The sequence below is a fragment of the Sciurus carolinensis genome, chromosome 13 (genome assembly GCF_902686445.1).
Source record: "Sciurus carolinensis chromosome 13, mSciCar1.2, whole genome shotgun sequence".
Taxonomy (NCBI): Eukaryota; Metazoa; Chordata; class Mammalia; order Rodentia; family Sciuridae; genus Sciurus; species Sciurus carolinensis.
In genome coordinates, this window is record NC_062225.1 from 13,439,635 (window position 1) to 13,466,432 (window position 26,798).

At 41.2% G+C, this 26,798-nt stretch overlaps 1 pseudogene; it reads left to right on the forward strand.

Annotated features, from left to right (window-relative positions):
- Positions 1–978: 978 nt before the first annotated feature.
- On the forward strand, positions 979–1,914 carry LOC124963432 (cytochrome c, somatic-like; annotated as a pseudogene).
- Positions 1,915–26,798: the final 24,884 nt, after the last annotated feature.

Below are 26,798 nucleotides of genomic sequence, written 5' to 3' on the forward strand. Positions count from 1 at the left end.
GAATAGGAAAAGAAGAACTCAAACTATCACTATTTGTAACGACATGATTCTGTACTTAGGGATCCAAAAAATTCCACCAGAAAACTTCTAGAACTAATAAGTGAATTCAGCAAAGTAGCAGGATATAAAATCAACAGCCAAAAATCAAATTCATTTCTGTACATAAGTGAGCAATCCTCTGAAAAAGAAATTAGGAAAGCTTCCCCATTCACAATAGCCTCAAAAAAAAAAAAAAAATTGGCAATCAACCTAACAAAAGAAGTGAAAGACTTCTACACTGAAAACTACAGAACACTAAAGAAAGTAATTAAAGAAGATATTATAAGATGGAAAGATCTCCCTTGCCTTGGATAGGCAGAATCAATATTGTCAAAATGGCCATACTACCAAACCTGTTATACAGATTCAATGCAATTCCAATTAAAATCCCAATAATATTCCTCATAGAAATAGAAAAGCAATCATGAAATTCATTTGGAAAAATAAGAGACCCAGAATAGCCAAAACAATCCTTAGCAAGAAGAGAGTAGATCAGGAGGCATCACAATACCAGATCTTAAACTCTACTACAGAGCTATTGTAACAAAAACAGCATGGTATTGGCACCAAAATGGACACATAGACCAATGGTACAGAATAGAGGACACGGAGATAAACCTACATAAGTACAGTTATCTCATACTAGTCAAAGGTGTCATAAAAATACGATGGAGAAAAGATAGCCTGTTCAACAGGTGGTGCTGGGAAAACTGGAAATCTATATGCAGCAAAATGAAATTAACTCCCTGTTTCTCACCTTGCACAAAACTCAACTCAAAATGGGTCAAGGACCTAGGAATTAGACCAGAGACCCTGTGCCTAATAGAATAAAAAGTAGGTCCAAATCTTCATCATGTTGACTTAGGACATCATTTCCTTAATAAGATTCCTAAAGAGCAAGAAATAAAATCAAGAATCAATAAATGGGAGAGAGTGGGATGTCCGGCTTCTGAGCGGGAAACTTCTTTGCACTAGCGACAAAAAAACGAATTAAAAATGGGTGATGTTGAGAAAGGCAAGAAGATCTTTGTTCAGAAGTGTGCCCAGTGCCACACTGTGGAAAAGGGAGCAAACACAAGACTGGGCCAAATCTCCATGGACTGTTTGGGCGGAAGACAGGTCAGGTTGCTGGATTCTCTTACACAGATGCCAACAAGGACAAAGGCATCACCTGGGGAGAGGATACACTGATGGAGTATTTGGAGAATCCCAAAAAGTACATCCCTGGAACAAAAGTGATCTTCGCTGGCATTAAGAAGAAGGGAGAAAGGGCAGACTTAATAGCTTTCCTCAAAAACGCTACTAATGAGTAATAGCCACTGCCTTGTTTATTACCAAACAAATGTCTCATGGCTTTTTTATGTGCACCATAATTTAAGTGATGTGATACACCAGAATTCAGATCATGAATGACTGACAAAATTATTTTTGTTGGACAGTCCTGATATAAGTAAAATTGACTTGTAGTTAAATTATTATTTTGGTTATACTCCCACTTCAGTAAATTCTATCACTTTCCCCTTTTTAAAGTTATGGTTGGACTTAATTAGTAATATTCAGTATTTCAAAAAATGGTGAATGACATCTCAAAACTGGTTTATATTTAGGTTTATATAACTAATTATGTGAATATGTTTAAATATGGGGGAAATCCCTTCACTCTCAGAACCAAGCATGATTCACGTGTGTTTCGATTTGTGTTTGTAGCCTATTGAAGGCAATGGTTGAAGATAAGGAAGCAGTGTCTATATTTTTGTTGACCATGCCAATTTAATTAGAATTCCCTGTATCTCAAATGCTGTCTTTTCCTTATGGAAAGGCATTTTAGTGTGACTTATGTATAATATTAAATAAAGAATATTTAACACTTCTCAAAAAAAAAAAAGAATCAATAAATGGGATGCATTCAAACTAAAAAGTTTCTTCTCAGCAAAGGAAACAATTGATAACATGAAGAGAGTGTCTACAGAGTGGGAGAAAATCTTTACCACATGCACATCAGATAGAGCACTAATCTCCAGTATATATAAAGAATTCAAAAAACTTAACCAAAAAAACAATAACCCAATCAACAAATAGGCTAAGGAACTGAGCAGATGGTTCACAGAAGAAGATATACAATCAATCAACAAATATATGAAAAACTGTTCAATATCTCTAGCAATTAGAGAATGCAAATCAAAACTACTCTAAGATTTCATCTCACTCCAGTATGAATGGCAATTAAGAGTACAAGCATCAATAAGTGTTGGTGAGGACGTGGGGGAAGCGGTACACTCATTCATTGCTGGTGCAACCACTCTCAAAAGCAGTATGGAGATTCCTTCAAAAACTTGACCCAGCTATCCCACTCCTCAGTCTATACTCAAAGGACTTACAGTCAGTACACTACCATGGTGCAGCCACATCAACGTTTATAGCAGCTCAATCCACAATAGCTAAACTGTGGAACCAACCTAAATGTCCTTCAAGAGATGAATGATGGATAAAGAAACTGTGGATATATACACAATGGAATATTACTCAAATATTAAATAAAAGTCATGGAGAAATTGAATTGGAAACACAATTTCAAGAAGGAAAGTGTAATATTAAATTAATATTATTATTAAAGAAGAATGAAATTATGGCATTTGCAGGTGAATGAATGAAACTGGAGAATATCATGTTAAGCGAAGTAAGCCGACTCCCCTTAAACCAAAGGCCAAATGTTTTTTCTGATAAGTGGATGCTGATCCATAAGGACGGTGGGGGAAGGGAAGAAAGGAGGAATTTTGGATTGGGTCGAGGGGAACGAGGGGAGGGGAGGGGGCATTCGGGGGAAGATGGTGGAATGAGAGGGACCTTATTAACTTGTGCACGTGTATGATTAGAAGAATGGTGTGACTGCATTGTGTACAACCAGAGAAATGAGAAGCTGTGCTCCATTTGTGTACAATGAGTCAAAATGCATTCTGCTGTCATGTATAACTAATTAGAACAAATTTTAAAAAATACACAAGTGGGGAATGAAGAAAAATGCAATTAAACTTTTAAAAATTGTTACTAAACTTTTGAGTTGGCTCAACATGTTTTTGCAAGTATTTTCAAATGGATTCCATTTAAAATTTTCTATTTTTAATTTTCAAGCAATAATTGCATCTATTTATGCAGTGCAATGTGATGTTCTAATATATGTACACATGTGGAAAGATTAACTCAAGATAATTAAACAATCCATCCCTTAAAAAAAGTTTCCAATGTACCTTACAGAAATAGAGCAAGAAATTATGAAATTCATCTGGAAGAATAAAAAACCCAGAATATCTAAAGCAATCCTCAGTAGAAAGAGTGAAGCAGGGGGTATCGCAATACCCGATCTTCAACTCTACTACAAAGCAATAGTAACAAAAACGGCATGGTATTGGTACCAAAATAGAAAGGTGGATCAATGGTACAGAATCGAGGACACGGACACAAACCCAAATAAATACAATTTTCTCATACTAGACAAAGGGGCCAAAAATATGCAATGGGGAAAAGATAACCTCTTCAACAAATGGTGCTGGGAGAATTGGAAATCCATATGCAACAGAATGAAACTAAACCCATATCTCTCACCATGCGCGAAACTAAACTCAAAATGGATTAAGGACCTCGGAATCAGATCAGAGATCAGGTGCAGGATCAGTGCACCTTATAGAAGAAAAAGTAGGTCCAGAGCTTCAACATGTCGGCTTAGGACCAGACTTCCTCAACAGGACTCCCATAGCACAAGAAATAAAAGCAAGAATTAATAACTGGGATAGATTCAAACTATCTCTCAGCAAAGGAAACTATCAGCAATGCAAAGAAAGAGCCTACAGAGTGGGAGAAAATCTTTGCCAATCATACTTCAGATAGAGCACTAATCTCCAGAATCTATAAAGAACTCAAAAAACTCTACACCAAGAATGCAAATAATCCAATCGACAAATGGGCTAAGGAAATGAATAGACACTTCACAGAAGAAGATCTACAAGCAATCAACAAACATATGGAAAAATGTTCAACATCTCTAGTAATAAGAGAAATGCAAATCAAAACCACCCTAAGATTCCATCTCACCCCAATTCGAATGGCAATTATCAAGAATACAAGCAACAACAGGTGTTGGCGAGGATGTGGGAGAAAGGTACACTCATACATTGCTGGTGGGGTTGCAAATTAGTGCAGCCACTCTGGAAAGCAGTGTGGAGATTCCTTAGAAAACTTGGAATGGAACCACCATTTGACCCAGCTATCCCACTCCTTGGCCTATACCCAAAGGACTTAAAATCAGCATATTTCAGAGATACAGCCACATCAATGTTCATAGCTGCTCAGTTCACAATAGCCAGATTGTGGAACCAACCTAGATGTCCTTCAATTGATGAACGGATAAAGAAACTGTGGTATATATATACAATGAAATATTACTCAGCCATAAAGAATGATAAAATTATGGCATTTGCAGGCAAATGGATGAAATTGGAGAATATCATGCTAAGTGAGATAAGCCAATCTCAAAAAAACCAAAGGATGAATGATCTCACTGATAAGCGGATGATGACACAGAATGGGGGGTGGGAGGGGTTAGTGTTAGGGTTAGAGTTAGGGTTAGGGAGGGGGGCAAGAATGGAGGAAGGAAGGACTGTATAGAGGGAAAAGAGGGATGGGAGGGGTGGGGGGGAGGGAAAAAAACAACTAAATGAATCAAACAGCATTACTCTATGTAAATTTATGATTACACAAATGGTATGCCTTTACGCCATGTACAAACAGAGAAACAACATGTATCCCATTTGTTTACAATAAAAAAAAAGTTTCCAAAGGAATTTCAAAATGATAATGATAATTTATCAAATATCCATGAACAAAGGTAGAATTTCCTTCTTGAAATTGTGTATCCAAATCAATTTCTCCATGGCTTTTTTTTTTTATGTTACCCAAAAGCTCAGTCCTTGTCTCCAGTGCCAATAAGAAGGACATGGTTTTGAGGAAAAGGAAACAGAAGTTTTACTGCTTTGCTAGCAAAGGAGAGAAACAGGGGACTCCTGTCCCAGAGACTGGATTCTGCCTACAGAGGGAACAGGGAATTTTTAAAGAGGTGATTAAAAGTCTACATTCCAAGTATGCTGTCAGCAGTTGTAATTCACTGGTTAATTTGGGAGATGGTGGTTTCTGAGATCTGGTGCCATCCCCAAGTCTGAGCTACTTCATTCCTGTGGTGGGTGTGTGCTCAAGGACAGCTGGATGGGGAAGGAAGGTGATCCTGTTTTCCCTGAGATTAGGGAGGGGGAGAAATTATGGAGGGGGACAGAGAGAGGAAGAAAAACTCGAAAAACTCGTCATTTTAGAAAATAAGTCGCAATGGCAGAGCAGCAAGGGTTGCATATTTAAAGCATAAAGTGGACCACTGTTACATTCATAATATATCGTTATCCTTGAAAGTGTTTTATTGATTATCCTACCATACAAAGTGAATGTATGGAAACTGGAATTTTACCATTTCAATGAGACCGTAATATATAAATATTAATTTTTCTTCCAGATTAAATTTTTATTATAATTATTATTTAGAATATTTATTATAATTATGGTATGATTTATATAAATATAAATCTTATATTTATATAAATTTTATATTACATAAAATCATAATTATATGCTATTAATATAATTATTATTTAAGTACATGATTGATCACAATATAAATATATTACCAATTTTAATACGTAATAAAACATAAAAGGCAAAATTTTATTGGAAACGAATCCCTAAAATAGACTAATTATGATTAAACATTTCTTACGCATTTAATGAAAGCTAGAGAACGCCAAAATCTTAGTAATAGTATAGTATTTATATCTTGTTGTTAGGAGGTAACAAGGGTAATGTTATAAGAAAAAACAAAGTCAAAGATCTACCTACTTGAGTAAATATTTCATAATACTTGTAAAAGCAGTTTTTAACCATCACTTTGAAAAAAAAATACATCAAATCTGTTTTTTTGTTTTTTTTTTTTGTAGCAGGGATTGAACCCAGGGGTGCTAAACCACTTTGCCACATTCACAGCCCTTTTTATTTTATATTTTGAGACAGGGTCTTGCTAAGTTGTTTAGGGCCTTGCTGAGTTGCCGAGGCTATTTTTGAACTCACAATCCTCCTGCCTCAGCTTCCCAAGTAGCTGGGATTATAGGCATGCACCATTGTGCCCGACAAAAAATACACCAAATCTGAAAGAAATTATTCTAACAATCTTTGTGGATTTTGATCAATAAATCATGAAAACTTTGGCAGTCCCAGAAAACATGGTCATGTTGAAAATCACTGGAGATATGAACCCCTATTTCTCCAACTATTTGAAGGTGTATTTCTTTCCAGATATGTCTCATTCTAGGGATGAGAATAGATCAAATCCAAGAAGAATAGTTTATATTTAATTATGAAAATAAACTTTTCCTGATAATCACTGTTTCTTAGGACTGCTATCCCTTGCTTTGTTCTCAAAGAATTAATTCTGGAGAGAGGAAATTCTGCTTTAGCAGTAGGAAGGAGCATGGACCAGGACTCAGAGATGCACTTTCCAAACAAGGGTATTGGCAGTTCAGATAAAAACTCTTTGCCATTTTACCTCTCTTGGGTGTCTCCATTTATAAAGTAATTGTTTAGGCCTATATGCGTCTGACTTAAGATGCCATAAGTCACATAAACAATTCCATCTTTGTGAGCATGTGCAGAGCTTCCTACCTTTTACAGTGGTATATAATTTTTGTGTGGTGATATGATTCCCGAAGCTTTGGAATACTGAGTTAGAAACGAGTGTGTTGCTCTTCTTATACATAGTGACAAGCTGTTGCCCAGAAAGATGGAACTGACTTTGAACTGACCACACTGGACATTTACTCGAATTTTTTTAGCTTTGTGAGTACTGCAGGGTCTCATGAAATTTCATATTTACTTTCCTAAAGCTGCTGCTGTGCATTGAGTTGTTGCATTTACTTACCTGTAAACGGTCTGCCTGCTTTGATCCCGTATCCCATGAAACCCAGGTATTGATGTTCATATTTGCACTCCGTCTGCCATTTGGAGGGCGTTTTATCAGCGATGTTTTCCCTTCGCTCTGCACACAGGTTGTTGGCTTGCCATTGGTGCACTGGGGTGAAGGGTCTCGTTATCACAGGAGAGGCTGCCGGGACACATCTGCTCTGTCCTTGAGCCTCTTTGAAGTCTAAACAGAAAGCATTTCAGTGCTTATTTAGCACACGGTTAGTTCTTTCTGTGCTATATGTAAGCAGAGCTAACTCCTGCCCTTCACATCTTATCAGTCCTTCCTGGGACCACTTATGCAATATTCCAAGTTTGAGAACTTTGTTTAACGAGGGAAGTCACACAAATTCTCAGCACCTGTGAATTCTAATCCCCTCTCACCCAAACCACTTTGTTTTCGTGATGTCTTTCTATTCATCCAATTCAGTCTTAGTTATCCAGATTTAAAAGTGAGAATATGCCCACCCCGGGCCCCTCCAGTCACAGCCTCACAGCATCCTTTTGATGCTGGCACCCAAGCTCTGAGCTCCAACCTGGACTATTCCAGTCATTTCCACTTAGACTCCATCCTGGGTAACAGGAACTGGAGAAGAGGGTGAAGGAAGTTGGTTTCCTGTGCCCAGATGTGGAGTTGCCACTTGTTTGTGATAAAACTGTGTAGGAGTAATGAGGTTCAGGGAAAGTTTTTCTTTTCTTTTTCTACTTCTTTTCCTCTTTTTTCTTTTCTCCCAGGTCCTCGTATGAACATAGAAAAAGAAAAGAGGTTGAGCCATTTGACAATACAGCGCACTGCATAACGATGTTTTGGTCAACGAGGAACCACGTTTACAGTGAGATGAGATCACATCACACAAGATTATATTGCCTAGTCATGTTCCACTTTGGTCTGCGTGAGTACACACTATGGTGTTTGCGCGATAACCAAGTTGACGAAGGACTCATTTGGGAAACTTAACCCCGTCAAGTGACACACAGCTGCACTGCGTCTCTTTCAGTCATCATCGAGAGACCATCCAAGTCCAGATTCCACCTTGGCCTCTTTCTGCTTATCAGAGGAATCCACTTTGGACGAGGCTGGATCCTTGGTGTGTAAGTGAGGGCTTTGGAAATAACTGTGGAGAGACCACAGTGGTCACCGTGATCAAACAATGCGAACCCCTAACCCCTTAGGACATTTTAAAAACAATTCTTATTAGTAGGAATATTGAGCCCCATTTTGCACTGAACCCCCCTTTACCCCTGAGGGCCTCTTCCAGGGGTGGAGATGGAGGTGGACCTCACAGGAATCTGCTGCTGAGCATCTGGTGACTGTGGTCTGAGGTTGAGATTCAGGTTCCAGTCTCTGGGACCCTGGAAACAAAGGAAAGGAGAGGGTTGTCAGCCTTCTGCACATCAGATCTTTGGCTTTCCTCATTTAGTCTCATTTATCACCGTTAGGATTCTCTAGAAAAACGGCATATGCATGTGTGTGGGAGTGTGTGTGTATCTACTGTGTTACTCAACTTCCTGTTACTGTAACAAAGTACTTGAGAGAGGAAAGGTTTACTTTGGCTCATAGTTTTGGAGGTTTCTGTTCATGATTGAATGGCACCATCACTTTTGACCCTGTAGTGAGGTAGCACATCATCATGGCGGAAGCTTGTGCAGACAAAGCTGTTCACTTCATGGCTTGGACTTGAAATAGAAAATGGAAGAGGAAGGGGGTGTATCCCCTTCAAGGACATTCTCTCAATGATTTAGACTCTCCCCTAGACTCCACCTCTTAAAGGTTCCCACGCCCCAATAGTGCCAAGCTGGAGACCAAGCCTTTAACACGTGAGTGTGTGGGGACATTTAAGATCCAAAATATAATACCATAAATGAGATTTTATTTTCTATATCTGCCATAAGGAATTGGCTTATGAAATTCTGGAGGTGATCTGCATGCTGAGTTGGCAGGCTAGATACCCGGCAGAGCTGATGGTAGGGTTCTAAGATCTGAGAACCAGGAGAGCCAATGGCGTGAGCTCCTCTCTGAAGGCTGGCAGTCTCAAGCCCAGGCAGAGCTGATGTTTCAGTTCAAGTCCAAAGACAGGAAAGAGCTGATGTCTCAACTTAAATATAGTCAGGCAGAAAGAATTCTCTTACTCTGGGGAGGTCGGCCTTTTCGTTCTATCAAAGCCATCAGTTAATTGGGCAAGGCCCACCAACATCGGCGAGAGCAAGGTGCTTTTCTCAGGCTACTATTCAAGTGCTCATCTCTGCTGGAAATACCTCCACAGACTCACCCAGAATAATGTTTGACCAAATGTCTGTACAACCTCTGGTCCAGTAAAGGTGAGATATGCAGTCAACCAGTTGACAATGTCCAGCCAGATCACAACACTGTCTTGAGAGGAGTAGGGGACTCTTCAAGGCCTCAGGATTCCTGAGGGCAGGCTCAGGAAGGTTCTTCACACACTACTGTGTAATGGCAAGTGGACCCAGCTTCCCTTCACAGTGAGGACTGTGGTTTAGGGAAAAAGCGAATGTAGGGGTGACATCCTTTTTCCTAGACGGCAAAGTCTGTGCAAGCTACAAAGTAGAGGGACTTTGAACTCGGACACCTGAAGTGCACCCACTGTTGGTTGGGTGAAGACCCACTCTGTAGCTTCCCCTGGTGGCTCTGGCACTACCCACTGCAGGGCTTTGCAAACGGAAGATCAGGGTTCACAGGGGAGAATCAAGGGATGAGAGGACCAGAGTACCTCTCAATCAAAGCAGATGTTTGATTGTCTGCTGGGAAGCTCAGAGGATTGTGCCTTCCATTGCATTATTTCAATAATACCCGCCACACACACCTCAAATAATCAGAAGCTGCCGGAAGCCACATAGCAGGGGAAGCAGACCTGGAAGCACAGGTGGGCATGGCAAGAGCTTCCCCTGACTTCTCCCAGTGTCCCAGCCCTGCAAAGGAGAGCAAGAAAGTTCCGTGTGGACCTGCAGATTCCCTTTAGGAAACTGTCATGAAGATGATAATGTGTTTTACAAACCAGAAAGACCCTTAAAAAGTTCTGTTTATTCTTAGGGCTTAATAAAAAACACTCGAATTGAAAAAGAAATTTTGATCTTTGAGGAGAATTGTTTTAAAGAGGAAGCGTTTTCTTTATCCTTTGTTGTTTAAGAATTTCGCAGCTCTAGGAAGGGCGTTGCTCTTGTTTTCTCCCTCCCTTGCATCCTCTTACTAACTCACCCTCCTTTTATTCAGCCCTCTTCCCACAGTCAGCCCAAGACTCATTTCCTAGTTGTACGGCCATAGAAGAACCAATGGATCCCTCCGAGTATCAGATGCATGCTTTTAGGCACAACCTGACTGAAGAAGCTTTGATAAGGAAGGGTGGTTGGTGTGTGTGGCAGGGGACACTGACAGCATGACAGAGCAAGTGTCGGGGGGAGTGTGGAAATGGAGCAACCCATCTCACCTTCTCTTCCAAAGAAGAAATGACACCCCCCCACACACACAGAGAGAGTGGAATTTCAGGTAAGAATCTGGGCACAGAACATTGGAGAAACACAGCTGTAGCCATTTGCATCCACATTCAGAAGCTGCCAGAGGACTTTGGATAGAAGCATAACTTCCAAGAAATCAACTATTAGGGATTCACTTCTTATGGATCATGCTGCTTAAATAGATATCAAGAGTGGTAAGGAGGGGCTGGGGCTGGGCTCAGTGGTAGAGCGCTTGCCCAGCATGCATGAGGCACTGGGTTCGATTCTCAGCACTGCATATAAATAAATGAATAAAATAGAGGTCTATGAACATCTAAAAAAATATTAAAAACAAAAAGAATGGTAAGGAGGACTAGGATCCCACATGAATACCCAGGGTTCAGTAGACAGCCAGAGACAAGTAGAGATCATGGGGCCACAGCCCCAAAACGGTCAGCTGGACCAGAACTGGCCTGTGACACTAGAAGAACTCAAGTCTGAGAGCCAGGTGCCCGAGGAGCCTGACAGTCTATTTTGGATCATTAAGAATCATGTTAAAAAGCAGGTCTCCTTCCATGACAGGGGTCATTCTTAACTTTTTAAGGTCTCCTTATTTGTTACAGTTTCATTTTTCTCAATTTAAAAGAAAATGTTAAATGGAAATTTCTAGAAATGAAAAAATCATAAGTTTTAAGTGACATCATTTCTTGTTATGATTGCTCTATTTTATTATCATTAATTTCTTACTGTGCCTATTTTATAAATTAAACTTTATCATAGGTATATATGTATAAGCAAAGTGTAGTACATTTGGGAATTATTCTGCAGTTTCAGACATCCACTGGGGGTCTTGGAGCATAGTTCCCTTGGAAAGTTGGAGATCACTATTATTGTCATAGAGATAGCTCTGGGGTAGGTGCACAGTTTAGTGTCTGGGGGCTCTGTTTAACTGCCCTTTAAAGAATCTGGCTTGTCAAAGTGTGTTTCTCTTCAGAATGCCCTTTGTGCTTAAAAACAGAACAAACCTGAATAGATGATGTTTCTTGTAGAAGCCATGGGCTCTCCTCTGGTCCCCAGCTTCACACACTTTCCCACAAAAGAAGAGTGAGTGCAACATGAGACACAAAAGTCATTTTCCACTAAGGAACTCACACAATTCCCAGGCGACACTGGGGACTCCCAAGCCGCGTGGAGTCCAAAGGCTCCGCTCCCTAAGGTGAGTCCACCGAGGGGAACAGAGCTCGCGGGCATGGGTCAGCAGACGCGTGGCCTGCGTGCAGCTCTCTCTCCCATGGCCTGGGGGACATCACCCACGGGTTGCAGTCAGTCTTCCCCTGGTCTAGAGGCGCACTAGACTCCTTTAATCTCCAAACCCCACTCTGTTGAGGCCTTACCAGTCATTGGGTTGCCACTCAAGTGGATATTTATTTGCCATCCGAGTGATAGGCCTGGTCCTGGCTCTCCTTAGAGTGCATTGATCCATGTAGATTCTTCTCTAATAAACATCATACTTAAATAACAAAGGACATGGAACAATTGAAAGCAAAGTAAAAATGTCTCTTCTCCTGAAGACGCTGATGATCCTGATGGGAAAGTCGGAGGTGACCTACTGGGTTCCTGTGCTTCGGTGCACATACCTGAGTGGGTTGTGAGCTGAGGGCAGGCAGGAAAGGAATGGAGGGGGGACCGTGTGGCAGAGCAGGTGCTGAGACGGCGAGAGGAGAAGGACTGTGGAGAGGAGGGAAAGGACAGGTAGCGAGAAGAGCCCGAGTGCTCAGGTGGAAATGAGGTTCCCCAGGAATCAGGCGGCAAAGTTCCGGACAACTCAGTTGTCAGGGAACACTGAAAATGGAGCGTGGGGACCCACGCAGGAAATGTGCAAGTCTCGATGACACGGGAGGGCTACGGTTTGAGCGGGATGGAGCGAGCAGCCCGGTAGTACCAGCTTGCAGGGGTGGGGAGACTTAGCAAGGTTAACTTACTGAGACTCCTTAGAGAAGGAAAAAAAAATCAAAGTGAATCCAACCCTCAGGGAGGGAGGAGCCATCTATTGTTATGTTAGTGTTTCTGGCTGAAGTGGCAGCCTTGGGGGATGTCAGGGGAGCAGAGACCCAGGATTTACTCTGACAGAACAAATATGCACAGGTGTGTGGAGGGGTGGATAGGCAGTAAGGTTAACTGCCTGGTGACCGGGCTGGGCACACAGCTGTCCTGTGCAGGGGAAACGAGGGGATGAGGGGGAGGAAGGAATGCTAGTGTTTGCAAAGTCCAGCTAGAAAGTTATGTTTGGGCTAAGGGTACAGCACAATGGTAGATCACACCCTTACATGCATAAGACTGAGGGGTCAATACCCGGCACCAAAACAAAACAAAAGAAAAAAACAAAAAAACAAAGTTGCATTTAGTTATTGAAGCACAGTTATGCACCACATAGAGATGGTTCGATCAACAATGGACCCCACATACAATGCCTAGGGACACTGTAGCCATCGTAGTGTGAGGAAGTACACTGTATGAAGTTCACACAATGAAACTGCCCAGTGACACACTTCCCAAACATATTTCTGTCATTAAGCAATGCATGCCTATAGCCCATGGGGGCAAAGGGTCTAAATTTAATGGCATTTCCCCCATGTTTGCACAATTTTTTCTCATGTAGCTGCTAAAACCTCTTGAATCTGAGATGCAAGGTCAAGTTGCTACCATCAGAGAGATGGCTGTAGAGACCCACCAGATCCTTCTTTTCACGAAGTTGCTGGGAGCAAATATTCAGAATCCATGGAGCCAAGATATACATTCATCCATTTGCTCATTTACTCGTCCACTATTTTTTCACCAGTTCCACAAATATTACTATAACTAGGTCGGTCCCTCCCAATGGATGGTTTAACGCAGCCCATTTTGCTGATGGACTACATACATAGATGAATTTCTTTTCCTCTTAAGCATGACAGCCAGCAGGAAGGAAGGGATGGAGATGGAGTGGAGGCAGATGTGGGAGTAGAGTCCTCCCCAGCTCAATCATCTGGCTTCATGTACTTTTCCAGCCCCCGTGGTCAGACATCTCCCCTCTCGCCTGGTAATCCAGCCATTCCTGACCACTGAGAACCTGCACATCCACACAGGAGCTGGGAGTAGTACAACCACCACTGTTTACTGAGAGCTTTCCATGTGTGCAGGCCTAACAGTTGTTTTATGTTCAAGATCACCTTTACTTACTTCTTCGGGCAGATGAGGAAATGGGGTTTTGAGACGTTAAGTAACAAGTTCAAAATTAGTCGTGGCGTTTCCTGAAGTATTTGAAGCAAAGGAAAAACATTTGCTTCCACAGAAAATCCACCAAAATGGGTTTGAGTTTGTATTAGTTTCCGAGAGCTGCTGTAACAAAGCACCACAAACCTGGTGGTTTAGAACAATGGAAATCAATTGACTCATAGTTCTGGAGGTTGGAAGTTCAAGATCAAAGTATCAGCTGGGCCATGCCTACTCAGGGAAGGATTTGTTTCAAGTCTCTTTCCTAGTTTCTGGCAGTTCCTTGACTCGTGGCAGCAAAACTTCAATCTTTACATGATGTTCTCTTACTCTTTGCATAAGGATAGCCATATTGGACCAGGGTCCCACTGTACTCATTCTTGACTTTGGTCAGGACACGTAGACATGGCTGCTGCTGTGTATGGGGAGGACTGTGGGTCAGTTCACATATATTGGAACGTCCGAGAGTCCTCAGTCTCATGGGACACCAAGAGTTATCAAAGCAGGCAGGAGGCTTGTCAACAGAAAACACTGATGCTTTGCTTCCCTCTTGGAATACTGGGGAAGGCTTCATAAGAGAATTGTGTTAGTTGGATCTTGGAGAAGAGGTGGGGGCCAGAGAAGAGGGTAAGGGTAGCATGGGCTCTTGGGAAGTTGGACTAATGGGACTGAGGCAAATCCCAAAGCATGCATTGCTCAATTCAGGTAAAGAAACTGCATTAGTTCATTTTCTGTTGCTATAATGAAATGCCCAAGCCTCGATACTCAACTAGCAGTTTTGGAGGATGAAAGTCCAAGATCAGGCTACCACATCTCAGCTCTGGTGAGAGCCTCTGTCTACATCGCAACATAGTGGAGAAGTGAGCAGAGAAACAGCTGCATGCAGAAGATGCAAAGGGTGTGGGGTGCCCTTGCTTTACAACAACCCACCCTCCTGAGAACTAGCTGGGGTCCTTCCAAGGGTGGTACCTCCAATGATGTCATTATCTACTTGAGCTGTACCTCTTAAATGTCCCACCACCTCTCAACACTGCCACACTTGATATCAAGCTCTGAGCACATGAACATTTGGGGGGCAAACCACATCCGACCTGAAATAGAAATTGCACTTCAAGCAGGGACTTGCCAAGTGGAAGAACTGGGTAATAATTTGAAAAGATGGATTTTAGTGTCTTAAATGACAGGATAAGTAAGGAGTGTGGACTTTACAACCCCTTGAAACATTTCCTCCCTAAGTTTTCTTTTTCCTCCCTTCTAAGGAAAATTCAATGTCAGTAGCAGGAGAATAATGACTCCAAGAGGTGTTCACACCCTAGACCCTGGAACGTATAATTAGTTTATGTGGAGATGGATTTTGCTGATGCAATTAAGGTAAAAGGACTTACACTGTGGAAAATTATTCAATCACATGAGTCCTTAAACTCAGGGAACCTTTCTTGACTGCAGAGAACCAGAGCAATGGCAACATGAGAATGACTTGGCTTTGACAGTGGAGGAGGAGGCTATGAGCCATGGAATGTGGGTGGACTCCAGAAGCTGGAGCGAGCAAAGAAATGAATTAGTCCCTGGAGAATCCAGAAAGAAACATAGCCCTGCCAAGAACTTGAATTTAGCCCAGTGAGAACCGTGTCAGACTCCTGACCTCCAGAACCCTAAGAAAATAAATCTGCATTGTTTTAATCCACTGAGTTTGTGGCAATTTGTTACAGCAGCAATTCGAAACCCATACTATCATCTGTAATACCTCTGAGAGTTGTGAGGCAAGAGAGTCTGCAAGAAACCTTAGGAAAATTTCTGGTTCAACCCATTATTTTATGACTGAGGACTCCCAGTTCAGCTCACACAACCATTGGCCATGCTGGTTCCCATTGTAGGTGGGGGTGGAAGTGGCCCAGGGCATTTTCCTTTGCACCTCATCTAATCTGCGACAGTTTTAACAGAAATCAGCAAAGAGCAGTGCCATTAGTTAGGAAATGACCAGAGTGGCAAGGTAAAAGGCAGCCTTTTAGAGCTTCTGCAGGGAAGTCACCTCTGCCATTGTTTTCAATGTCCTAAAAATAAGACAATACAATAGTTTAAAAAAAGAAAGAAAGAAAAAAGAGAAAGAGAGAGTGTGCATCTATACAGATTCTCATAAAGATCAAACAAAGGGGCCAGGACTGTGAGGCCAAGGGCATATTAAATTTCAGGTCTGCTGCCTGATAGGCTTCAGATCCAAACTCACAAGTCACTTTCTCTTCCTGGCTTCTCTATATAGGCACGCCAGTTAGACCCAACTTTATATCAGAGGACAGCTCCACTCTACAGTAAATACCCAGGCTGGGAGATTTTGAGAAGAGGGACTGCTCTCATTTGCAGTTACCCTCTTCACATTTGGAACTGTAACCAGCTTGGAAGTCATGGATTTTTTTCTTTTCTTTTTTAAAAAGATTATTATTGGAAGTGTATAATAACAAGGTATTGCTTTCGGTGCCTGCATCTTTCAACTAGGGAAGGTGTTTCTATTTAAAGAAATGATAAAGTTATGGTTCGGTACATATATTTATGAATACATTATGTCTAAGTTTCCAACTCTTAGCTAATAATACGATCGTGAATGGTTGCTAGCTAACCCGGATATTTACTGGTGGCCAACAGAGACAGACATGTCTTGTTTAGATGGCTGATGTTGACCCTGAGTGCCAGAACTTTCTGACAACTGTATTTTTCTCACTCTTTCCCCAGCCAACATGCAAACCTCCTGTGGCCACAGTTTTCTTTTTCTTTAACCAGTTGCTTCCAGTTTTCTGCTCACACCGTGTGTTGGCCCTTTTACTAGATCTTCTCATAAACTTTTACTGCTGAGTGCTGGAAACAAGATCCTATATACACCAACTGCATTTCCAAACTACACTGATTAGGAAATTTATTGCTTTGGCATATCAAAAATCATGCAAATTCTTCACTCTCTATTTCTTGCCAGAGCCCATAAACATGGAAAAGCTAAAATTTGTTCATTAATTGGGAGGGAAAGACTGTAAACATGTTATTTATTCAAGATACCAATTAACGTACTTTGAGGCACAGGATTTTAAAATCGAGGAATCTGGAAAAAATCTTTCCAAATAAAAAGGGTAACACTTCACATTACCGAGAAGTCATCTGTTCAAAATTAGCGAATCAAGCCTCTAGATTCGGTTACCATTTATAGTAGATTTGGGAGACGGATGAACACACTGAATGGCAGTGGGGAATTGCCATCCACAAAGTCCAGGGGAAAACTCTGTAGGACAAATTACCTTGTTTTTTTCAACATGTGGGTCTATCTCTGGATTCTGCATCTGGGGATTTAAAAAGCTGTGGATTGAAAATATTTGAAAAAAATTTTTTGCATCTTTACTGAACACGTATACATTTTTTCTTGTCATTATTTCATGAATAAGACAGTATAACACTATTTACATTGCATTTACTTTGTATTAGATATTATAAATGACCTAGAGATGATTTAAGGTAGATAGGAAGATGTATGTAGATTCTGTACAAATGTATACCATTTTATATAAGGAACTCAAGCATCTGTGGTATCCATTGGGGAGTCCTGGAACCAATCTGGTGATACTGAGGGACTGTAAATATATATATTTACAAAATGTATAAAAGAAGAGAGGAAATAATGAGTGGCATCCTGCAGGTTCATAGACTAAAGACATATCAATTTTTTGTAATGTGTGGACCTTAATTATGGAGACAATCAGAAACTTTAACATAGACTGGATACTTGATCATGTTAAGGAATTACGGTAAGTACTGTTAATAATTTTTCTTTTTTTGTACCATGGATTGAACCCAGTGGTACTTAACCACTGAACCACATCCCCAGCTGTTTTTATTTTTTATTTTGAAAAAGGGTTTCATTAAGCTGCTTAGAGTCTGACTAAGTTGCTGAGGCTGGCTTTGAACCTGTGATCCTTTTGCCTCAGCCTTCTGAACCACTGGGATTACAGTACACACTTGCACCCGGCAGAAATTACTGGGTTTTGTTTGTTTAATTTTTAAAAATTCTTTGTAGTTGTTAATTAACACAATTCCTTTATCTTACTTATTTTTAGTGATGCTAAGGTCAAACCCAGTGCCTCACACATGCTAGGCAAGCACTCTACCATTGAGCTATATAATCCCAGTCCCAGGAATTACTGTAAATATTTAAAGTTGTAATAATTTTAAAGTTGTACTGTGGTTATGTTTTTAAAATCTGATTTAGAAGTATGTTCAGAAGAGAGATCCTGGATGTACTTCAAACAATGTGGTGTGGGGGTGCGGGTTGGAGGGGTCTTAGAAGAAACAAGATAGCTGTGAACTGATCCATATGGAAGCAGGGGCTTGGGGACATGGGGATTGTTCTATCTACTTATGAATATGTCTTAAACCTTTACGTGACAAAAACAAAACAAAACAAAACAAAACAAAAAAAAACCCCAACCAACCACAGATAGCATTGCTTAAGGCAGAAATATATTATCTGGTGATTTCCCTAAAACTTTCCCATGGCATAGGAAAAAATGGTAGTGGTAAAGAAAAAAAATTGGAAGCGGCCACCACAGGCCACTTCAGCAGATGCCCCATCTCACTTTGCTCTCCTAGAGCTGAGGGCTTGGCTGTGCGCATAGATCTGCAGTAAATGTGCACGTGAGTTAGGTGAGGAATGGCACTCACCAAGGACCAGCTGTCTCTGGTGGTTCTCAGACCCTTCCCTGCTCCCCAGGCCCTCCAGCTCCTGTTGCCAATGGAAATTAAAAAAAAAAAAAATTTTTTTATTCAAAGCGATTTACTTCTCTTTGCTCATTCCAAGTCTGTCTTGACATTTCCCTGAGGGCTTTTTACATAAAGTCCAGTTTTTCTCCAAAGGAATAACATCTCAGTTTTAAAATAAAGGCAGTAGATTATGAAAGTGGCCACAATACTCTGTAGCTTCTCTTGTCAAAAGGTGAAGTCCATTTCCTGACCCCTGGAGTCTGGAATGGCCTTGTGACTTGGAACTGACACAATGCAGTTTCTGAGCCAGGGCTTGGAGAGGCTTAAGGTTTCTTCTTGACTTAGTTTGGAATCTGACCTCTTGAATTGGGCTTGCCCAAGTCTGAACTGAGTGGGAGACTACGCAGCACAGAGGCGAGCCCAAGGGATGGGGCTCTTAGATCACCTAGCTCCCAGCTCACTTGCCACCTGACCACAGAGGCATGAGTGATCCCAGTGGAATTAGCCAGGGCACTGTACACCAGAACCAGCTGACCAACACCAAGAGTTATGAGCTAGTGGACAGTAGTTGTTCTAGGCATTAATTTAGGAGGTTTTCCTTTAAATGCAGGAGCTTCTAACTGATATAGCCAACCGTGACTCACTCTTACTGCACAGTTACTGGTTAGGTGACACCAAGGAGTAGCAGACATTTGACCAGGGTGGAGATAGGGGAAGGGAGGAGGGTATTCAACAAGATTTTGAGGTCAGAGAAGACATCCTAAAATAAGAGATATATAAAGGAAGACCTGAAGGTGAGTAAGAATTAGCCTGGGAGAGCAAAGACTTCCAGGGAGAAACAATTGTTCCCAGGAAGGGCCTAGAATGAGTCAATAATGAATAGACGTATGAACTGGTGGATGGATGGATGATGGATAGATGGATGGGTGTCAAATTGTCAATATGATATTTTCAAAGACTTAGAGAAAAGAACAGATGTGTTCAAGGATACTATGAAATGAGCCTTATAGCGTTCATCTGAGTTATCTTTAGATATTTTGTCTTGGAGATCCTGGAGTTTAACCCTCTCAGGAAGAGAAAGTGAGACTTTAATTATGGGTTGCTTAGTGTTGTCGATAACTGAGCACACACTTTCTATCCACTGTGGGAGAATAAGTTTCTTAGGGACCATGGAGTATTTATTTTAGTATCTCTTTAGTATCTCTAAGCCTACTCGCTACCTAGTTCCAGTGGATGAGTAAATGAATGAACAAGCCACCGTGTTACTCAAAAGACTTTAGAGTCCTTGAAATTTTTAAATTACCAGGAAAAATTTCACTGTACTTTTCATTAATACAATAGGACCTATTTCCTCATGAGCTGCCATCAGTTTCAACCTAGACCAGAGTGTATAAATACTACTTTATCAAACTACCTTTGCTTCAGTTCTGTCAGCTTTAAAGTCTCTCCTGCTGAGTTTACTTTGATCATCGCTTGAAAGTTTTAAAATCAGCACCTCTTGAACTCCTCCCTGGGAGGAATTCAATCCTTCGACTGGCATGCTTTCCTGTGCTGGAAGATGATTAGAGGCTACAGGGCCCTGCACCCACATTACACTCAGTGTGGTTTGCAGAAGGGAAATGCTTCGACAAGGTTCAAACAGGAGACACGTGATGTTGCAACCTACATAGAAATATGCTGGTCTTCAGCAAGGAGCAACCCATTTATAAATCCTTCTGAAATGCAGGAGAGAAAGCAGCTAAAAAGAGCTTCCTATTTACTTTTAATTAAAGAAAAGACCTATGCTAAATATATAAAAATTAATTTTACCTACAGGTTCCATCTGTGGATTTTATTTACAGAGATGAAACTTTGGACTTGTACGTATCCCTTCCTAACATGATAGAACGACGAGCCAAGAAAGAAAGGATGATAGACATTTTGATGGGTTAGAGATATTGATGGTGTCTAGTTCTATACAACTCTCCTTTCCACACACTCATTTTATACACATCTTCTTCTGTTCTTTATATCATCTCTAGAAGACATGATGTCTAATATATGATGTAAATGCCATGTAAATAGTTGTTATACTGTATTTTTTAGAGAATAATGATAAGGGAAAAATCTCTATACATGTTTAATATGGATGCAATTTTCTTTTCAAGTATTTTCAATTCATGCTTGGTTGAATTCATAGAAGTAGAGCTCACAGAGTGTGTGTATACTTAAATACGTCTATGACATGCTTTTTGCCTCAATAAAACTTTAAAAAAACCATAGGTCAAATAAGGGAATCAAAATCAATATAGGCCAAATAAGGGGATAAAAATTAAGCCATTATTGGCCTGTAAACTTTAAAAATCCAGACATGAACACTTTTTTTTTTTTTTTTTTTTTTTTTTTTTTGCAGTACTGGAGATGGAATTTAGGGACATTCTACTATTGAACTGCATCCCTTTTTATTTTTTGAGACAGGATGTCTCTAAATTGTCCAGGCTGGCCTTAAACTTGTAATCCTCCTGTCTCAGACTGGGTTTACAGGCATGTGCCACCATGCCTAGCAAGACAGACACATTCTTCTACAAGTTAATTATGAGTCAATAAGAGGGAGGAGAATTCATAAATGAAAAGCAATGTAAAGGATGTATCAAATGCAATGCATTCAGTTGAATCCAGATTCAAATGACTCAACTGTAAAACAACATTCATGAGAACATCAAGAAATGTATACACTAGCTGAAAGTTTGATGGTATGAAAGGATTACTATTTTTAAGCATGATAGTAGTATTGTGGCTTGCTTAAAAAAGAAAAAGATAGTTGTTTTCTAGAGAAAGGAATGAATTATGTATAGATGAAATGTTAGGATGTCTTCAAAACAATCCAGTGGAGGTCTTTGAAATGTTAAGAAATTATTGTTAAGATTTTTTTTGGTGTGAACTTGTGTGCCAGGATATATATGTGTATATGTATATGTGTGTGTATGTGTGTGTATATATATATATATATATATATATATATATATATATAAATTTTTTAACCCCAAAGCAAAAGATTTATCCTGGCTAATATTTTAAGGAGTCTTTTTTCTTTTTTCATTAGTGCATTATAATTATATATAATAATTGGGTTTGTTTTGACAAAACCATACATCTGTGTTTTCAAGATGCCTAATGACATCTGTGCCTATGAAAAAATAGGATATCTGGGATTTGCTTCAAAATAAACTGGGTAGAGGGGAGTTGGCAGGGGATGATGGTCACTGGTGAGGCTGCTTGTGGACACGTGAAAGTTCGGCTGGAGGGTCCTCTCTAGTTTGGGTTATATTGGCATTCTCCAAAGTATAAAAGTCAAAAACTAACTTGATGATATTATTGATTCAGGTCTAGTTTATGAACTGGTGTCATACTATCACGTGAATGGTTACTGGACAACTGGATATGTGCTCCAGAGCTAGTGTAAGGGAACACAGATAACGAATGGAAGAGGGAATCTGTATTTATTAAAAGTCCCTGGGTCGCATGCTCTGAATATACAGAACAGAGTTGACAAGGCTGTCAAAAAAAACAAAAAAAGAAAGAAAGAGAGAGAGAAAGAAACCCAGTGCCCTTTTTTCTTTTCTTTCTTTCTTTTCTTTTAATTTAATATTTGGAATTGAACTCAGAGCGCTAGACCACTGAGTGACATCCAATCTTTTATTTTTATTTTTAAGTTTCGGAGAAGGTCTTGTTAAGTTACTTAGGACCTTGCTAAGTTGCTGAGGCTGACCTTGAACTTGCGATCCTCCTGCTTTAGCCTCCTGAGTTGCTGGGATTAGAAGCATTTAACGCCACACCCGGCTCCAGTGTCTTTAAAGAGAGACGAAAGCCATCTAACTTCCAGTATCATCACAAGTATTGGTGTGCTGGTACTTAATATGAAATAAGTATGGTAATATTTCAAAATAAAAAAGACACCCTCGGCATGTGAAGCAAAAGTTACAAGTCAAGGTGAAGTGCTCTGTTCCTGCAGTTTCTAGTAGGTCAGGGGTGATGTTTTTCTCAGAGAAAACTGAAGTTTGGATTGTTCTAGTTTTGCATCACATCCTGCTTTAGGCTGCCTCGAAATGAAACAACAACAACAGAAGAGAAACCACTAAGCCTTCTCTTCTAGGCGTTTAGAACGAAAGCCCCGACTTTTCCCTGGGGCTAGATTTTTTGCCTGGGCCTCCTTGGTCAATATGTTTATCATCTTCCTCACTTTCAAACTGCACTTCCTGTCCAGATACACTACATCAAGGGTTATATTTAGATTTGCTCACAGAATCCCTCATGTTGCATCCAGGAAATGGAGCCCTGTGAATGCAGGGTGGGCTCACAGGTCAAGATGTTTCCTGAGTACCAGTTCCATCTCTGCTCCCTCCAAACTTCCCACTCCCCCACCATCGACTCCACTCTCCTCCATGACAGAGCATGTGTGAGGAGAAGCAGTCACTGGCAAATGAGGGGACAAATTCATGGGAAGAAATCTGCCTTTCACTGGCAGGGGAGTTGGAATTCATTGACCTCTGGCTCACATATGCATGTGGCATGAATAGCATCATGCCACCTGCATAAGTGATCTCTCCCCTCCAGTTCCTGTGTGTCCACTGTAGGTAATGCTCCGGAAGAGACGCCATCTTGTCTGAATGTGTTCTCAATTGAAAGGAATCAAGTAGATGGAGATTGACATATGGGGAAAGCTAGGTTGGAGGGCTGGGGATGTAACTCAGTGATAGAAAGTTTGCCTAGCATGTGCAAGGCCCTGGGGTCAATCCCTAGTATCACACACACATACAAATAGGTTGGAGGCTATGCCACGGGGGAGTGTGTTAGTCAGCTCTTCATCAATGTGGCAAAAATACCTGAGAAAAACAACTTAGAGGCCTTTTTTTTTTTTTGGCTCACAGTTTCAGAGATTTCCATCCATGGTCACTAGGCCCTATTGATTCTGGGTTTAAGGCAAGGCAGAATATCATGGCATGTGGGGTGTGTTGGAGAAAAGCCACCTCACGATGGCCAGGATGCAGAGAGAGAGAGAGAGAGAGAGAGAGAGAGAGAGAGAGAGAGAGAGAGAGAGGCGGGAGGTGGGGAGGGAGGAAGAGGCTAGGGACAAGGGTCACGCCCCCAGGGACCTACTCCCTTCAACTAGGTCCCACCTCCTACCATTTCTGCAACCTCCCAATAGTCCATCCATCTATGATTCCACAAATGAATTAATCCATTCATGAGATTAGAACCTTCATGATCCAAGCACTTCCCCAAGCCCCTACCTGGGAACATAGCTGTATTGGAGAACCAAGCCTTTACCACATGAACCTTTGGGGACATTCCAGAACTGAACCATAACAGTGGGCCACCCCATTGACTTAATAACAGACTCTCCAACCCTCTCTCACTGGTGTCCTCCTACCCCCCAAATCCAGGTGATGGAAAGACAACTCGAGGGAAAGCGGGTGTTTGCAAACACTCTCTTGGCCGCAATTGTGCCACACACTGGTTTGCGGCAGAGAAGGATAAAGAGAGTTTGGCACCTTAGTGCGTAGAGTCTTTCAGGAAGAGTAGACCCTCCCTGTAGCACACATGAACCAATGCCTGTCACCCAAGAATTCTGTAAGCCATGGAGGAAGAGTAAGGGATAAGAACAGATGAGAAGTGACCCTAACAGGATGTCACTCCATGGGTTATAGGGCAGGAACATTTCTTCCTAGTAAGTGGGATTATGTTAAGAGGGTGGATAGGTGGGAGGCAGTACTGAAGGTTCAGGCAAAGAAAAAAAAATAAGGAGTCAAACTCCCTCCACAAAAGATCACAAGCTTCATGGGGGGATAAGAGCCGGCCGCGGCTGGTGGCAGCTGGGTTATTTATTGGTTCAAGTCAATGACTGAGTCTAAACAGATCCTGAATGGTGAAATCGAAGCTTGGTTGATTTTATTTTGTTTTGTTTTAACATGGGAGCCAGATGAGAAAAAGGAAACCTAATTTTTGGTTCGGGACCTATGAGTGAACTTGGCTAAATGACCCTGTGCTGACCTTGGTGTTAAGTGGACACCCAGAAGAAGTGACATCATTTTGAACAGCATTTAAAGTGAACTTAAATGTTCACAGTCTCCCTCCAATAGGAGGCACTAAACAATGGAAAAAGGAAGTGAAGTACTTACATACTAGTCACCTTGGTTGTATTTAGAATTAGATCAAGTCTAATGTGTAAGTTTCAATGTTTATTGATTCTTGTGATCAGAAGAACTCTGTGCCAGCAGGCACGGGGTCTGTTTTTGCTAATAATACCCCTGATACCTGGCGAGTGCACTATCTATCTGAGGTTAGCACAGCCCCAACAGGTTAGAGGTTCAGTCCCCCAAGACTGCTCCTTTCCTACTTCCAATGCCACTATTCTTGGGGGGTTTATTTTCCAAGATAAAAAAAGGCAAGGGGATGGAGAGAGAATAAGCAGAAATTTTTTTTTCCCATGAACTTTTGATGTCTTTGCAAATGATGCATGATTAGAAGAAGCATTCACACTCTGCTTATGTGTGATGCAAGATATGAAGGTCAACCAAGGTGGTTCAGACCCATGAGAGAGCTCATTTTAAACACAGTTCACGGTGATCCAAGAAATCAGCTACAAAGTACAATTGCAGCCTGAAGTTGTAGAATCAACCTCACTGTCCCCTTGGTACAGAAAACAGGACAAATTTGGAGTGAGTCTCTTTCCATCACACATATGCACAGACTTAAGTCTATCGTGAGTACACATAACTACTCTAAAACATTTTCTGGTCTGGCCAGGGAAGCATAGCATATAAAGGAGGTTATTTTAAAAGACTCTACTCCATCCCTCCCCACCATCATATGAGGATAGGGAAGAGATGAATTGGGATCACTTTAGCAACACAAATGAATCATGAGCAATGGGTCCACATTCCTGTCTCTGAGCGAATTTCACCTATCAGATTCTTCTGGTCTCTAATTTCTAGGACCTTGGCAAGAGAATTGGAGTTGCCCATTCTCAATTTGGAAGGAGAGTAAGGCTTGAGAAGGGGAAGGACTGGGAAAAGTAAAATCCTCTCATTGTAGTGCCCAAGGGTGTGAGGACCCAGTTTGGGGAAGTTTTATTTGAAGTCAGCATCCTAGTCATATCTAAGTGCTGGACAGGAGAGAGCACAAAAGACTCATATCTGCCCATGTGAGTGGAAGATCACACCCACTGTTAGGAGGCCCCACATTCGAGATGCTTCCCCAGAAACAGGACCGGCTGCCACGTGTCTTGTACCACTGTGTAGGGTGGCAGAGCAGCTGTCCTCTGGGCACAGGAACTGCCCAGTTTGTGCTCCAATAGATGCTTTGACTCTTCCCTGCTCTAGGAGAAACCACCCAGTCATCTGCAGCAGGGTTCTTTGACCTAAGCTTGTGAATCACAGTAAAGGCATTGAGAGACGGTAAGGCTTATACCTTACCAAGAAGGCTTCAGGGAAGAGGTGGCATTTGAAATAGGCCTTCGGGGTCTTCAGGGAAGGACGTTTCACCTCTCTAACCCTCATTTCTTCTTCAAACGTTGAGACCTCAGCATAAACACTATCTCCTTATTGATTTCGTTAGTGTTGAAATAGGTTAGAGCTCTCCCTCTTTCTATTAATTAGTTGTGAAAGGTCACTCCCAGGTCACAAAGCCAGAGAGGACAGTGAATAAGGACTCAGGTGCTGGTGCTCCACCACCTGGGCTTCAAAGCCAGTTAGTGTCTAGTAGCTTCTAGAAGGTGACGTTTTCAAAGGTCAAATGCAAAGTTTATATAAATGAGACACATAGGACAAAGCCAGCCACCCCAGCACTTAGGAAGTGTTATTGTTATTCATCTTTTAAAAGCATAGTTATAGCCAGAAGCAGTGAGGTCAACCTGTTGTCCTAGCTATTGGGAGGCTAGGGTGGGAGGATCACTTGAGCCCAGGAGTTAGAGACCTGCCTGGGCAACACAGTGAGATCCTGTCCCCAAACCAAAACCAAAACAAAACTAAAAACAAATACAAAGCATACAGTTACAGTAGTTACAAAGTGATCATGGAAAATCTTATCTTCTGTCTCTCACGTGCGGATACTGTAAAACTCAGAAATATCAAAACACAGAAAATACAGCTGCTAATACATTGGAAAGTTGGGTGTAGTGGTACATATAATCCCAGTAATTCAGGAGGCAAAAGGATCACAAATTGAGGCCAGCCTCAGTAACTTAGTGAGATCCTGTCTCAAAAAATTAAAAGGGCTGGGGATATAGCAGTACAGAA